The following is a 17,670-nucleotide window of genomic DNA, read 5'->3' on the forward strand; positions in this document are numbered from 1 at the left end:
CTATAATATGAAACTGTTGTGTGGCCCAGACTAGGGGGCCTGGGCTTGCAGGAGGGAAGCAAAGAGTAGTTCCTGGTAAAATGTGAAACTGCGTTGGCATCTCACACCAACAAACTCAGGTTTCTTGGGTAATTTTCTGTGCAAAGAGTGAGGAATGTACTAAAATTAAAACATGAAAAGCACCATGTTAGGTGCTCCTTTCTCTGCTAAATGAAACTAAACCCATTCCCTATAAAGGCCAGATGTTACAATTAAAAGAACTGTGTAAGCATTTGGCTTGAGTCTGGCTGTCTCCCAGTATCATGAAGGACCTGGTCCCTTTCCATCCTTGTCTCTGCTATGCTTGTTCCTTAAGTGTCTTCATACTTTTCTCTTCAGGGTCCCGCATTTTGTATAGGGATTTTCAGTATCAGAACTGCAATCAGAGGCAGAAAACCAGAAGCCTGGCTGTAGAGGTGGAATGTAAAGGGTGGGAAAGCTTTTCTGCTTATCAGAGAGACAGGGTATTCTTCTCCAAAAGCCTTTCAGCCAACTTAAGGACTTCAAATGTCCTTAAAAAGAATTGTATTACATGACTAGCCCTACCTGCCCAAGCAACTGGGAAGATATGTGTTTTCCCACCCCTTACCCTGGAAGCAAGTAAAGAAATCATAGGTTTGGGAATTGTTTTGTCTAATTGGCCAGAATCACTACCTACCTCGGTTCTGTCACATGATGTCTCCTTAGCTCTGTAATAGATGAGTAAATGATTTGGCTGAGAAAGGTTGCTAGAGGTAAGACGCTGACATAAAAGAGGAAAATCGAGAGAGGTAAGGCTGGGGATGCTTATAATCCCAGCACTTGGGGAGCTGAGGAGGGCAAATTTCTTAAGCCCAGGAATTCAAGACCAATCTGGGCAAAATGCTGACACCCCAGTTTATTAGTCCGTTCTCACACTGCTATAAAGAAATACCTAAGACTGGATAATTTATAAAGAAAAGATGTTTAATTGGCTCATGTTTCCACAGGCTGTACATTTAAACTATAAAACTACTATAAAAATATTGGAGAAACTTTTCAGGATATCAGTCTAGGCAAAAATATCTTGAGTAATAACAAGCACAAGCAACCAAAGCAAAAATGGATAAATAGGACCACATCAAGTTATAAAGTTTCTACACAGCAAATGATACAATCAGGAAAGTGAAGCAACAACCCACAGAATGGAAGAGAATATGTGCAAACTATCCATATAACAAGGGATGGATAACTAGAATACATAAGGAGTTCAAACAACTATATAGGAAAAAAAATCTAATAACGATTAACAAGTGGGCAAAAAATCAGCATGGACATTTCTCAAAAGAATACCTACAAATAGCAAATAGACATAGGAAAAGGTGCTCAACATCGCTGGTCATCAGAGAAATGCAAATCAAAACTGTAATTATCATCTCGCCCCAGTTAAAATGGCTTATATCCAAAAAGCAGGCAATAACAAATATTGACAAAGATGTGGAGAAAAGGGATACTTTGTACACTGTTGGTTGAATGTAAGTTAGTACAGTCACTATGAAGAAGAATTTGGAGATTCCTCAAAAAAATAAAAATAGAGCTACCATCTGATCCAGCAATCCCACTGCTGAGTATATATCCAAAAGAAGGGAACTCCGTCTATCAAACAGATATCTGCATTCTCTTGGTTGCTGCAGTACTGGTCACAATAGCCAAGATTTGGAAACAACCTAAGTGTCCATCAATAGATAAATGGATACAGAAAATGTGGTACATATACACAGTGGAATATTTTTCAGCCATAAATCAGAATGAGATGCTATCATTCACAACAACATGAACGGAACTGGTGATCATTATGTTAAGTGAAACAGGCAAGGCACAAAAAGACAAACATTACATGTTCTCACTTATTTGTGGTAGCAAAAAATTAAAATAATTGAACTCATGGAGATAGAGAATAGAAGGACTGTTACTGGAGGCTGGGAAAGGAAGTGGGAGGGAAGAGTGGGAATGGTTAATACAAAAGAAAATAGAAAGGGGGTGATTATAGTCAATAATAATTTAATTCTGCATTTAAAAATAAAAGAGTATAATTGGATTGTAATACAAAGGATAAACTCTTGAGGGGTTGGACACCCCATGCTCTGTGATGGAATTGCATGCATTATCCTTTGCATACCTATATGAAAACATCTCACGTGCACCTACTGAATACCCACAAAAATTAAAATAAAAATTAAACAATTATTGAAGGACAATAAATGAGTGTTGTTTTAAAGTGCTAAATTTATGGTAATTTATAACACAAGAAGAGAAAACTAATACCAGATACTAAAATAATATTACTTGTTTTTACTCAAACTAATGTGCTTAAGCTTATTTAGGGTTATAAATTTTATTTCTCTTTTTATCTCTCTTTATAAAATATTGTCAGAGAAATCTTTATTTAATATTGTAATTAATCAACGCTCTTCCCTTATTGTATGTACCCAGCAAATGGTAGGCAGTGCTTTTTTTAAAATAAACAAAATAATCAGAGCTCTCACCTATCACTTCTATTTTAAATTAGTAGTTATAAAATAGATTCTGACATTCATTACCTTTTGCATTGGGATCAACTTTTTAAATATTTTACTATTATTAATTCTATACAGCAGTGACTTATTGAAACAGCCAAATATAATATAATATGTAAATATATATGTAAGTATACAGTTATATAATTACTTCATAGTTATATTTCTTTAAAAGTTGGAGGGAGAACAATTACCTTATATATTTTCATTATTTTCTTACATATTGTCTTTTTTAATATAAAAATAGAAATTCTAGAGAAATTATAGGAAGAGGGCAAAACTCATCTTGTTCAGAGGTATTAATCACTTTGCTATTTACTTAGATGATTGATCAGATGAATTGCAAATCAGATGAAATACCATTCCCTTCTCACCCATTTGAATATAATCCAATTTATTTAGCACTATCTCATCAAATGAGTACCAGGGAAATTTACTGTTAAATAATTATTAACTTGTTGAGAAAGACCTTGAATTTTTGGAGCCAATCTTCTGACTAAATTCGTTAGCTAGTCTTGGCTCTGACATGCTTCCAACTTAGAAATAACTAGAGATTGTTACCTTTATAAAGAATGTAAAGGATGAGTAGCTGCACTTGCTCCAGGGCACTCAAAGAGTTCTTAGAACAGAAACGGAAGACTTTTTGTTCTGATTTCTTTGAGATTTTTTTTCAGATTTATAAAATTGTGATAAAAACTGGGTGGAGCACTATGATTCAGCTGATGGGTGGTCTTTGAGTGGAACTCTAGATAACCCCGATGAAAATGGAAAAACCAAAAGGTGGATACCTTTAAACAGAGACCAACAGTAATCAGCATTACTTAAGGAAAAGGTTAACACACACACACAAACATGCTCATACCATACCTGAGGACTTTTGAGTTTCTATGTCTCTTTTGAATTTGCCAATGTATTTCCACACTTGCAGAATTTCAGCTTTATGTTGCTTTGTTTTGTCAAGTGGAATTTAAAAATTTTTCAATTTCAATTGTTTGTTGCCATCATACAGAAAAAATAACTTTTGTATATTGACCTTGTGTTTCCTGACCTTGCTAAATTCAATTAGTAGTTCTATGTTTCTTTTCTGGATTCATTGAATTTTTTTCACGAATAATCATGCCATTTAAGAATAGAGACAGTTAATTTTTGCTTTTTAATCTTTATGTCATTTATTATTTTATCTTGCCCTATTACATAAGCTAGGTTCTCCAGTGAAATTTAAATGAAGGTCAGAATACCAAACATTTTTGCATTGTTCACAATGTTAGGGAAAGTGATTAATATTTCACCATTAAACATGATTAGTTATAGCATTTTCCTAGATGCCTCTTATCTGACTGAGGTTCTTCCTTTCTATTTCATGTTTTCTGAGATTCTTCTTAATGAATAATTGCTGTTTTTCTTTTCAAATTTATTTTAAATATCTATTCAGATGGTTATTTAATTTTCATCGTTTTTCTATTTAAAATATTTAATTGATTTCAAAATCTTAAACTAACCTCAAATTCCCGAGAAAAAATTTACTTATTTTGAGGGATTTCTTTTACATTGATGCATTTGATTTGTTTATGGTTTAGAATATTTTGCATTCTTAATGATGTTTGCCTCAAGACTTTGGGTCTGCGGCTTTTTTGAAACGCTTCGTCAGGTTTTGCGAATGGCTTAGTTAGCCTCTTAAAGCTAGTTAAGATGAGTTCTTTTCTGTTCTCTTTTCAGAATTACTTTGTGTAAGATTGGTATTATTTCTGCTGTTCATAAATGATAAAATTTACTATTAAAACTATTTGGTCTAGGAGATTCCTATGTGGAAAATTTTTTATTGTAAGATCAATTGCTTTAATAGATACAGAGCTATTGAGACTTTTTATTTCATTTTGAGAATATTATTTCATTAGAACTTCTCTACTGCTAATTGGTTACATTTGTAGCACTATTATAAGATCTGCAGTGATATCCTCATTTTATTACCCATATCGGTAAATTTTGTCTTATCCTTTCATTTATTGACTAGTAAATAGGAACAAGTTTTGTCTTTGTCAACTTTCTGCATTGCTTGTTTCTATTTTTTAACAATTTATCTTCCTACCCTCATTATATTTTTCCTTCTAATTACTTGGAGATTAGCTTTTAATGTTTACATAGCTTATTTCTTTGATTCTCATATAACCATAGAAAAGTGTCCATTCTCTTCCAAACTGCTTTAGCTCTGTTCCAAAAAGTTTGAAATCCATCTGCATTTGTCTGTCTTGGTGAACATTTCATATACACCTGAAAAAAAAAGTGTGTAAACAGCCATTTTGAATGCTGTGTTCTATAAATCACAATTAAATTAATGTAATTGATAGTATCATTAATTTATCTTACATACTTACTAATATTTTGTCCAGTAATTCTACTGTATTAGATGATTGTAACTATATTTTCCTATTTTCCCTTTAGTCAAATGAGACAGGAGCCGAAGTCAGAGAGAATTAAAGCATGTTCTCAACTCACTCTCACTGGAGGAAGACACATAGAAAAGTTAAGAATGCAGGCAGAATTTAGGAGCAAAACCAGCCTTCAACTGACAGCTAACAAGGAAAGGTGGACATTTGCCCTTCAATCATAAGGAAATAAACATGGTCAACTACCTGAGTAAGCTTGGAAGCTGATTCTTGCCCTCAGTCTCCAGTAAAGATTGTAGTCCTTGTGAAACCTAGATTTTAATATTTTTAGATTGTAAGCAGAAGATCCAGTTGAGTCCACTCGGACTTCTGACCTACAGAAAGTGTGAGATAATACATTTCTGTTGTTTTAAGCCAGTAGGTTTACAGAATTTGTTATAGCAACATTGAAAAACTAATATAGATTTTGATATGGAGAAATTTTAAAAATCTAAAAGCTAAGATAATGAGGTAAAATTAATGCAAAGACAAAAACGCTTATTCTAGTTGGGGTCTTGAAATAAAGACATAAAGGTCTTGAAAACAGAGGAAGAGAAATACTTTAACAAGATACTACATTATAAAAAGATGAGACCAAATGCAATACAACATTTTGAGATGCATAAAAGACCAAATTAATAAATCAAGATCTAGACACAAAGAAAATGAAATTTCATCTCCATTAAAATCTTATAACTACTAGTTTCAATAATGCATTCACTGCTTTGAGATAAACCTTTAATGATATGGCAACTGATGAGAATTAGATACTGCATTACATTAGAGTGTCTTTGAGATTGCATCTCCTAACATACAGATGTCAGGAGGCACTTACTTGTTTAACATATTATGTTTTGGGCATGGAAAACTAAAAGCCTCTCTCCAGAGCACAACTTGTACTTCTCATTTTCATTTTTTTACATATTCAGGCTTTGTCCTAGAGTATTATCCTTTTACAGGCGATAGTTCATTATCACTTCAGTCTTATGTTTTCTAGTCTAAATATTGGGAGAGAATAGGTACTACCTGGAAGAAAATTTCTACGTGACACAGGAACCTTGTATTTACGCTTAATTGAACTCAACCAAAGTTATTTTAATTAATTAGTTCTTAGTATGAATGAATATTCTACCATTATGCCAACAGGCAGAACAATTTTGCAGTGGTGCTTTGGGAAAATTAAGAGTGAAGAAGATGGCATTTCTTCTTGCCAGAGGTTGTTTCCATTAAAATGGCTCACTTTTAGCTTTAAATTGGTTTCATTTATTGAAATATGACTTATTCTTTTTAAAATCAAACAGATTTCTAGAATAACTCCCTTGATAGGCAGAATAGCTAAAGAGCTATGAAAATGGGTGCTGGAGCCAGACTGTACAGGTTTGAATCTTAACTATATAATTATCTGTGTAACAATGGGCTATTCACCTCCTCTTGCTTGTTTCCGCTTATAAAAAATGGAGACAATAGTAGCATCTACTTTATAGAGTTGCTGTAAGGATTAAATGAAATAACAGAACATGTAAAGTTAACATAGCATGCTTTCATTAAAATTAATTATTACAATCATTCTTTCAGAAAATTTCCTTTTTTATTTGAATCATCCATCTAAAAACTTATGGTGTAGTCTTATCCAATCCCTTTCAAAAGCTACATTTCATAATTATCACTAATCCTTCAAGTGGTCAGTGCAAGCTGATGAAACTCATTAATCTCTAAACAGAACTAGCTCATTGTACTTTCTTGCCTTTATAAATGCCTTTGATTCTATCTTCAATTTCCTTATTTTCTCCACCTACCACTGTTCTATTCTTATTAGTCTTAAGTTTAAAAAAAAATCAACTTTTCATGAAAGCCTTTCCTAATTCTCTCTCTCTAACCCAGGTCTTCTCAAAATGTGAACTGTATATAGTTACGTCAGTTTTTCCCCTTTAATTAAATTTTATATTCTTGAAAGAATACTTTACCACATCCTCTTAGGCAGTACTTCCCAACCTTTTGGCACCAGGGACCTGTTTTTTGGAAGACAATTTTTCCAGGGACTGGGGTGGTGGGGGGATGGCTTTAGGGTGAAACTGTTCCACCTCAGATCATCGGGCATTAGTTAGATTCTCATAAGGAGCCTGCAACCCAGACCCCTTGCAGCATAGTTGACTACAGGGATTGTAGTTTTATGAGACTCTAACGCCACTGCTGATGTGAGAGGAGGTGGAGCTCAGGCAGAAATACTTGCTTGCCCCCTGCTGCTCACCTCCTGCTATCCCAGCCAGTTCCTAACAGGTCATGGATCAGTATTCCCTGTGGTTCTGTGGTTGGTAACGCCTGCTCTTAGGCATTTCTTACAGGTGCTAAATTAATAAAAATACATGGTAGAAACTTTCTGATTTTTTATATAAAATGCCTTAGCATTACATGTATGGAAAATGCTAGCCACAATGTTTATATATTTTTTGTTGATATCACAATTGCCTTTTGAAATGTCATATTCTCATTAACATTGCTAAACCCTTTCCTCTAGTAATAGTGAAACCAAATCATTGAACCTTGGAAAGTGTACAACATATTATATATTTTATTTTTAGGTAAGATTAGAAGCCCCAAAAAGGCTATTTGTCCTAAACATCTGGTTGGTTGTGGTCCAGAGTCTATCTCAGAACTATAAGATGAACATCATTTTCATCACTTTCGGACCTATTTACTCTATCAACCATCAGTTTATACTCTCTAATTTAATGGATATCTCACTAGCAATTAAAATAAATAAAACATGGCTTAGTTAACTGCTTATAAATAGGTCTCGTATGTCCTTCACATTGTTAGAAAGCATCATTTGCATTTTAGAAAGCTTCTCTTTTATAAATTGCCCCCCTTGTGTAAAGTCTGAGTGGCTTTTCAGTTGATACCTTATTCTCCTAATACCTCATTCCTATTTTTAATGAAGTTGAATGTCTAATCTCAGACTTATTTCTAACATAGTCAATGTTGTATCAAAAAATGTTTATAACAGCAATGGAGGAGAAAGTGCCTGCACTCCCAAGTAGAAAATTGTCTCTGTTTTATCTATCAGTTTAGCTCTAGAAAATATGTTAATTGGAAATTGTAAAATCTGTTGTGCGATAAGATCATCAGCTTTACCTTGTTAATTTAATGACTATAAAATTATAGCTGTGGTAAAATGTTTTATTTACTCATGTCCAACAATAAAGGTAGACATTTCAAATAATTGAAATGATTGGGCGTATTACATTAAAGGTTTTGGGATGTTTGACATTCCTCAACAAATTATTTTAGTATATGGTCCGGGTCTTTGTTTCCATATGTATATCATATTCAAGTGCACATATTTCTGACCACCTATTATCTGCTGAATGTATGCCAGGGACCGAGAAAACAAAAGAAAATTAAGTATTTTTCAAGAAACTTCTTGTCTAGAAGGGAGGTAAATGAATGTAAGTATGTGCTATGATAATGGTTAAGGTCTGGTTAAAACAGGAAGAACATAGCCTAGTCAGAAAGACGAGGAAATATTTCTCAGTGATGAGCTGAGTTTAGAAGTAAAATTTCCAAAGCTACATTCATGGACATATTTCTGTTCTCTTCATAAGGTCTCTAAATTCCCCAAGTCAATTGTGCTCAATAACGGTTTACTCAATATGCCTTTGCTATACCTCCTTTAGTCACAACAGTGCTTAGGGAATCAAGAGGACTAATTAGACTCTGAATCTCATAAAGTGTTACGGTGTTAAATTTGCTTTATGCAAAAATACCTCCACATTAATTTTATTCATAAGTGCTTGTCTGTAATTATATGTATCTCATCCTTCTTAATTTCTATTTGTATTGTTAATATACAAAGATATATTAGTGCAATGGTACAATAATGTAGTGGTACAATTAGTGCAATGTACAATATACAAATAAAATATATAGATTGGTGTCGGCTCATTGTATTATTTTAACTCAAAAGGATATTCACTGAAAAGGATAACACCAGTTTAAAGTACAAAAACACTTCTCAAACCACTTCAAATTTCTTTTGATAAAAATATGTAAATTTCCTAAAGGTCCTTCAGTTTCCCGGATTCAAAATAATGTAACGATAAATACATTATTATATACCTAAATTGTGTTAGAAAATGGTCCAGGCACTGTACTATGAGCTCTACTAAGAAATCATTTCTCCCTTATAATTCTATGAACCATATGGTATTATTAGGCTATATTTAGAGATGAAAAATTTGAGTCCTAACTTGTTTAATATTAACCAGCTTTTAAGTGGCTCAGCTTTGAGATAAAACTCTTAACAGGGTTCACAGCCTGACCTCTTACCAAAAAATCTTAAATTGGCCTTATTTTATGTAAGAGATGTGACATACATTCACTCTTAAAAATTTCCTTTTCTGTCCTGTGGCTGTAAGATTAAAGTATTCTACCAATGAAAAGCATTTAAATAAGAATACTGAAATGGATGATTACGTAGGTAAGACTCGGTAGCCTTCAGGAACATGTAAGTCTTTGTAAGGATTCCTAGTATAAGCAGAAAAAGTAGAGATAAGATAGAAACCTAAAAGCCTCCTCCCTTTTGCCAAATCTATTCCAATTTTATTTTTACATAGTTGCAAATATGTAAATTTAGAAATTTGAAATACCAAATATCATAACATAGCCTTTTACAAAATGAAAGAATAAATCAATGAGACCTAATACAAAAGTTCACTGCTCTCCACTCCTTCTACTTGCTTTATTTTGTTAGATTTTTGTCTAGGCAGTGTCACAGACATCTGGTTTCCTACAGTTCTTTACCTATTCTTTCTTGTACCACATTCTTTGACATTTTCCCAATCACCTTCCCATTTTTGGACTTATACTTTCCTTAATTTCTGTACTACTTCTGTAGTTTTTATCTTCGACTCTTTCCTGGCCTGCAATTGCATTCCTATTCTGATTATGCTGCTTTCACCCCCTTGGTCCAGCCAGTGTCCTAGACTGTCTTACTTACGATCATTTCCCTTCAATAAAATCTTTATTAATAGAAACAAGACAAATTCAAAATGACACATTTAGTATAGCGTAATATAAGAAACAAAAGTAGAGAAAATCAGAAAGGCAATGAACGTTTCACAGTCATCAATTTCTTTCCCAAACTTGATTTTATTTACAGTGGCTTTTATCTACGTTTTTCTTCATACATAGTCATCAACCCAAAATTAGAAGTCAAAAATCAAACCAATGTGAAATTTTAGTCCCCCAAATTATATTTTTAAATGTCTCGTAAGATCTAGTATTCAATACTTTTCTTTGAGTATAATATCTATTTTTTATTATTTTTCCCTTGAAATGAAAAAGAAGGTATAAAGAAACAATTTTTTTAGCTGATATGATTGGATGAGAAATCTTTGTCTTTCTTTATGCATGAAGTCCAAGTTACAAACGGAGACACTGTTAGCTGACATTCTGAGTGTGGAAGTATCATGGCCATTTCTCTGGACCTTTCTTACTGTTCTAAGGAATTTTTTTTTAAAAAAAGATAAACTATTTATAAATTATTGATGACAAACTTTGCTCTTTTAACCAGAGAAAACATCCCATCACTTCTAGGGAAGAGATAGTTCCTGCCCCCATTCACTATTCTCAACAATAACCAGAGCCAAAACAAGTGATGGCTAGATGACATTAAATTACTTCTGGATGACAGAGGACTGAGCCCAGCCCCACCTCACACACTTTTGTTGCAATGGTTTTCAAATGAGATTTTCCTGTGGTCAAAGCAGACCCTCACTGTTCTATTCATGACCATTTAACTGCAAGAGCTGCTGAGCACATCTATGATCTCTCTTGCTCATGACAGCAGGCAGAATGAACATAAATGGTTAGAAAACACCACCTGCTCAGTGCTTAATTCAGGAGGAAAAAGCAGCTGTGCCATTCGTGATGGAAAACACATTAGCTTAAGCTCAGCATGCCATTTATATAACCAACCATAAAAACTCCAAGTTACTGGGGGTGTGAGATAAAATATTACGTGACAGATACCTGTTTTCCACTTGAGAATTTGTGTCTGAAGATTGTCAAGCACAGAATGTGACTGATAGGACACTAAGAAACTCTGTGACTTTCTAGATCACAATAGTCGCTGTTTGGAACATGAAAACCAGAGTTCTTGTGAAAGCAACAAGTCATCTATCAAGTGCATCAAAAGGACCGAATGAATGGTAGGCTATAGAGCACGGAGTTGTAGCCACAGTTGCCCTGCTGTAAAGAGTGGGGACAAATTATATTTTTAGCGTTTATTGATTCCAAAGCATGTAATCAGGAAAATTGTCATTTATCTTTACAAGTAGGTAAGAGAGGGGATTTCTGCCTTAATTTTCGTGCAAACACAATTCACTGGAGCTACTGAACTTTGAAGAGAGAGATTAATCACCAGTAAAACAAAAGTTGTTTCTTCCTATCAACGAGGAACATGAGTCTTTTTATTATTTTTTATTTTATTTTATTTTATTTTATTTTATTTTATCTATCTTTTTGAGACAGTCTCGCTCTGTGGCCCAGTTTGGAGTGAAGCGGTGCGATCTCGGCTCACTGCAAGCTCCGCCTCCTGGGTTCACGCCATTCTCCTGCCTCAGCCTCCCAAGTAGCTGGGACTACAGGCGCCCGCCACCAGGGCCGGCTAATTTTTTTTTTTTTTTTTTTTTTTTTTTTGCGTTTTTAGTAGAGACGGCGTTTCACCGCGTTAGCCAGGATGGTCTGGATTTCCTGACCTCGTGATCCGCCTGCCTCGGCCTCCCAAAGTGCTGGAATTACAGGCTGTCACCGCACCCAGTCTGAGTCTTTTTATTCTTATTTTTTGGAACAGTTTTTCTTTTACTTACTTCATAATCTCTATTCCAGATTTCACCTTCAGTTAGTCAAGTGATACATAATGTGTTAAAGTTACATTTGACTACCAGTGACTGGTTTTATTTTAAAAAAAAAAAAGATTTTGAATATAGTACTTTGGATACTCTCATTTTTTTTAATTAATTATTTATTTTTATTTATTATTATACTTTCAGTTCTAGGGTACATGTGCATAACTTGCAGGTTTGTTACATATGTATACTTGTGCCATGTTGCTGTGCTGCACCCATCAACTCGTCAGCACCCATCAACCAGTCATTTACATCAGGTATAACTCCCAAAGCAATCCCTCCCTGCTCTCCCTTCCCCATAATAGGCCCCGGTGTGTGATGTTCCCCTTCCCGAGTCCAAGTGATCTCATTGTTCAGTTCCCACCTATCAGTGAAAACATGCGCTGTTTGGTTTTCTGTTCTTGCAATAGGTTGCTGAGAATGATGGTTTCCAGTTGCACCCATGTCCCTACAAAGGACACAAACTCATCTTTTTTTATGGCTGCATAGTATTCCATTGTGTATATGTGCCACATTTTCTTAATCCAGTCTGTCACTGATGGACATTTGGGTTGATTCCAAGTCTTTGCTATTGTGAATAGTGCCGCAATGAACATAAGTGTGCATGTGTCTTTATAGCAGCATGATTTATAATCCTTTGGGTATATCCCCAGTAATGGGATGGCTGGGTCATATGGTACTTCTAGTTCTAGATCCTTGAGGAATAGCCATACTGTTTTCCATAATGGTTGAACTAGTTTACAATCCCACCAACAGTATAAAAGTGTTCCTATTTCTCCACATCCTCTCCAGCACCTGTATACTCTCAATTTAAAGAAAAAAAGAATGTACACAGTTATTGAATTATGGTTATTGTTTTTAGCTCGTATAGGTTAGCCAATCTAAAACTACTTTCTTTAAATTTCAAAGTTGAGCAAGTGAGAAATTCTTATGAGAATAATTGGAGCCGGATTTTAAACAGTTGGTAAAGCAGTTATATATCTACATGAAAAAGAGGAAAGAAAAATCTGAAAGGAATTCTACCATGTAAATCTAATAAAAGTTGTGTATCAAAATCCATAATGGTGATGGAATATCATTGGTTAAAATTATAATCATGAATTCGTACTGACTATAATTAATTAATTAATTAAAAAAAAGAATGTTCTTACTCATAGTAGAATGTCAGCTAATAAACATAAAAGGAATAATGGACTTGGAAAATACTATTTTACCATCATATTAAAAATAGATTCATGAAAAAAATCAATAATGTTAAATCTAGAGGATTACAGTTTGATGAACTGAAGTACATTTGCGTAGATACGAAATCTCTCTCCCCAGATTACTTATTAATTACAAATTAAAAATGGTAACTATACAGTGAAGAAACTGGGAGCCCACCATTTTTAGCAGTTAAGCAGAGTTCCAATAATCAGTAATGAAACCAACAATAATTATCTCTTGTCTTGTTTAGAAATGTGAAATCAGTAACTGAGAAGACTTATTACAGGAAAATGAAACATTCATGATAAATCTTGGTTTTCAAATGTTATTCCTTTTTTACAAATATTAAAAATTAACACAAATAAACTCAAGTGAATAAAAAAAGAATCAGAGCAAACAAAAGAAATCTATCTGTACCTTGTGTGTGTTATAGAGCTTACAGAAAACATTTAAATAGACAACAGACTGATGCCATCACTTTCATTGCCTAAAGATACTGGGAAAAGACATTTGAATCATCTTTAACATAAATGCTGAAAATACATGCCTATAATTGTATTTAGAGTGAGAATGCCAGAGTACCCTACAGTTCTGGAAAAGTAAACAGAAGACATTATTTTTATAGCCTGAGCTCATTTTAAGTGTTAATAGTGAAATTCAGTTGAATATTATCTTATTTCAGCATCAGGCATCCTTTTCCTTTATTTTTCTAATTTTATTTTTATTTTTGATACAGGATCTCACTCTGTTAGCCAGGCTAGACTGCAGTGTCCCAGTCATAGCTTACTGCAACCTCGAAATCCTGTGCTGAAGAGAATCTTCCACCTCAGTCTCCCAAGTAGTTAGGATAGCTAGGACTGTAAGTGTGAACCACCACACCAGGTTGTATAAGGAATCCTTTAACAGTATTATTCTGTGGAGCTGAATGCAACCACTTTCTGTGGCAAAGATGTATATACTTCCATATCAAATGTCCTATCAGTCACAAAAAAGCTCACCATTGACAATATCTCCCAGATCTTCTGAATTATGACCCAGTTGATAACTGTACTCATGTCAAATAAAAAATTGTACACTCTGGAAAAAGAGTTCATGCTTGTAGAATTTAGATATCTCCATGTCAGAAATCCTGCATGAAACACTGAAGAGTTTATTCTACTGGATGCAGAATTATAGTTTTGTTAACTTAATGTTTTTTAATTAGTATGTCGGCCCTCCTTGTTTGTTTCACTATATTGGCAGATTAATATGAATGAGAGGTAGATGAGAGGGAAATACACCTGTGAACTTACCTACAAGTCTTTTATCATCTTTTGCTCACATGGATGTTTTTGGTCTTATCATCAGGATAGTGGTCTCATTGTTAGTACACTTTATATTGAGGGACATAAATTTTAGGCCAACTCGTGTGAATTCATGTGTCTGAGTAATTTTGCCTCCTTGATCTTTCTGGCATTTAGTTTTCTTGTATCTTAAATGGGGTAATACACTAACTTTGAGTTCCTAACTGTAAAATGTTTCAGGGATTCAAATGACATTAATAGAATCTGTGCCACTGGATTAGGTAATTCAAAAGAAACTTTGAGTTCTCATTGCTGGAAAATTCAATATTTTTGGTTGGCTATGAGAGGACCAAGTGAGTTAGTTATGCAGATGCCAGTATGACTGCTACTACCCTATCTGTTATCTCAGCACTGGGCAGAACGCCCCTCAGCTCAATTTCTACACGTGGAAGCTACAGCAATGTATTATCAAGGAAGGAGACTCATATCATACACATCTGCTCTCTTATTGCCCAGAGGAGGCTTTAGAGTTTGTGGTGAAGATCATCAATAATCTGAAATCTAGAATAAGCATGCGTTGAGTTTTCTTATACTACATTTGCAATATCCACTATCTTAGGTTTCATGTGCATTCCACAGAGGTAAAAAACATCAAGCTATCATCATCATTTTACATAAACATCCAAAAAATATTTTTAAGAGTATATTTTTTGAAATATCATTTCAGTGTATACTTTGCCTTCAAATTGTGCTACATTACGCTATTTTTAATATTTTAAAGGTATTTTCAGTGCCTTTTCCAATGAGTAAATTAGTTACCTGAACTTGGTGACATATAGTCATAAATGTGGTTATGAAATACTCCTGAATTTTAAAATTTTGCATTTCTGTTTTCCACAGCTTAGCTATCTTTTTATGTTTGAGACAACTTCCATCAAAATATCTAGATCTTCAGCATTTAATTCTTATCAGAAGCTGACTCTGAAAAGTTAATTGCTAAGATGATATTAATATTAACACTCACTTTTATAAAAATTTCACTAACTCATTGAATTAGTCAAACTGACTCACTCATGAAAATGTGATATTCCAGAAAATATTTATGAAATGATGTTAAAAGACTTGTCTATTCTATAATAAAATATGGTTTCTGACTCTTCAACAGGCACAATAATTGTCTCCCAAAGATGTCTACATCCCAGTCTTCAGAACCTATTAATATGTTCCATGTCAAAGAAGAGCTAACATTGCAGATACAATTAAGGTTGCTAATCACCTGACTTTAAAATAGAGTGATATGATTGAATTATCATATGTTGAAATTTGTCACTGTTTCTAAAATGTCTGCAAAGTCTTGGGGAAGTTTATCCCTACTATCATTTTCTTTAATGTTTACAGAGAAATCTCAATGACATTGGCCCATTGTTTTTTAATTTCTATTTTCTTTACTCTGTGCCAGCTTACACAAGAAATTTAGCCTCTTAGCCATGCTATCTTACCAGCAAACCCCTCTCATAACAAATATCAAAAATATGTGTACTATACCTTACTAAATTGGTAGAAGGGCTTACAAAAGTGATTTAATATTGTAACAAATGAGCCAGCCTAAAATAGAATATTATTGGACGTCCTTGTTCTAAAATCTTGTTTCATTTCCCAATACATGATCTTAAGACATTTATCTCCACCAACATTTCTTCGTTAAGTTCCAGCCTTTTGCTATATTGTTCAATACTTTCTCCCTTAAGCTCTCTTCTCCCATATATTTAATTCTTCTTTTTTATTTTAAAGACAAATTTAATCTTAAGCCTCAGTTCTAGTTCTACATTTGCATATCTAAAAAATTAATATTTCTGCTAAATTAATATCTTTTAACTCTGGGTGTCATCTCTGGCAGCACACATATACTAAAATTTCTTTGTTTACTTTTTCCTTTTCACATCAGTCTCTGCTAGTAAAAGGGATCAGTGTTACACAGATTTGCTTTCTCCTAGTGTTCATTTTGCAAACATCTAGGGATGACAGAAAAAAATTGTAATATTGGAGATGGCAGGAAAAATTGCAATCCGTTTTAAATGGATATGTTAATTTATTTTTTATATTGTATTCACTAGGATCCTTATCTTGACTTTTTTCTCTTCTCTTTCAACATCTTTTTTTTTGTATGTGATATCAGCTACTTCAAAAGTAGATTAAGTATCCTTAATTAAATATCATCTATGTTTGTGACTCCCAAATGTATATCTCAAGTTAAACTTAATAATAAAACATTTAAAATAGTATGTCCAATTGACTTCTTGACACCAGCTACGGTTTTGCTGTGGTTTGTCTCTGCCCTAACTCAGGTGGAAATTTAATTTCCAATGAAATGATGTTGTGAGGTGCCTTTAAGAGGTGGGGGCTAATAGAAGGCGTTTGGTTCATGGGGGCTGCTACCTTATGGGTGCCTTGATGCTGTTCTTGCAAGAGTGAGTTCTAGTTCTTCTGGGACTGGGTTAATTTCCATGAGAGTTGGTTATTTAAAAACAAGGATGCCTTTGGTGTTTGGTCCCTTGGAATGTGTCTACTTCCCGTTTGACCTTATACCATGTTATCACACAGTAGGATAACCAGAAACCAGTGCCATGCCCTTGAACTTCCCAGCCTGCAGAACTATGAGTGAAATAAAGCTCTTTCATTATAAATTGGGCAGCCTCAGATAGTCTGTGATAGTAAAACTAAGTGGACTAAGACCACACCTATATCCAGACTATCCCACAATAATTTTGAACTTCATGTGTCAAAAAAATTTGTTTTCCTTCTAAGTTGTTCCCTATAATATATATTTGAATGAAAACTACCATTCTCAATACCCCCACATCAAAATCTGTGAGATATTCTTTACAATTCCTTTTCTTTCATCCACTCATTGTATTAGGATATGCTATTTTTTTCTCAGTACCCAGTTGTTTATTCATTTTCTTCCTTTCAGTAAGAGAATCCTGCCTTTTAGCTGTGATAATGGAAATCTAGCTGGAGGCTCCTTTTCATAGTCTCCTAAAATTAGATGTAACTAATTAAAAATTATATGCTTGTAAGCAGTTTGCTGCCCCTCACCTTCTTTTCTTTCCTACTTCCTGCAGACTGGAATGTAAATAGAGAACTAGAAGCAAATCCCCACCATGATTCCGAGTCTAACACCTGAGTTAACTCCCTAGGGGAAGGCAAAGCAAAAAGATAAAGAGAAGTCTCAAGATAATCCTATGGAGACAAGCTCTCCTACCAATCTCCGGATCAT

The sequence above is a fragment of the Macaca nemestrina genome, chromosome 9, assembly GCF_043159975.1.
Source record: "Macaca nemestrina isolate mMacNem1 chromosome 9, mMacNem.hap1, whole genome shotgun sequence".
Taxonomy (NCBI): domain Eukaryota; kingdom Metazoa; phylum Chordata; class Mammalia; order Primates; family Cercopithecidae; genus Macaca; species Macaca nemestrina.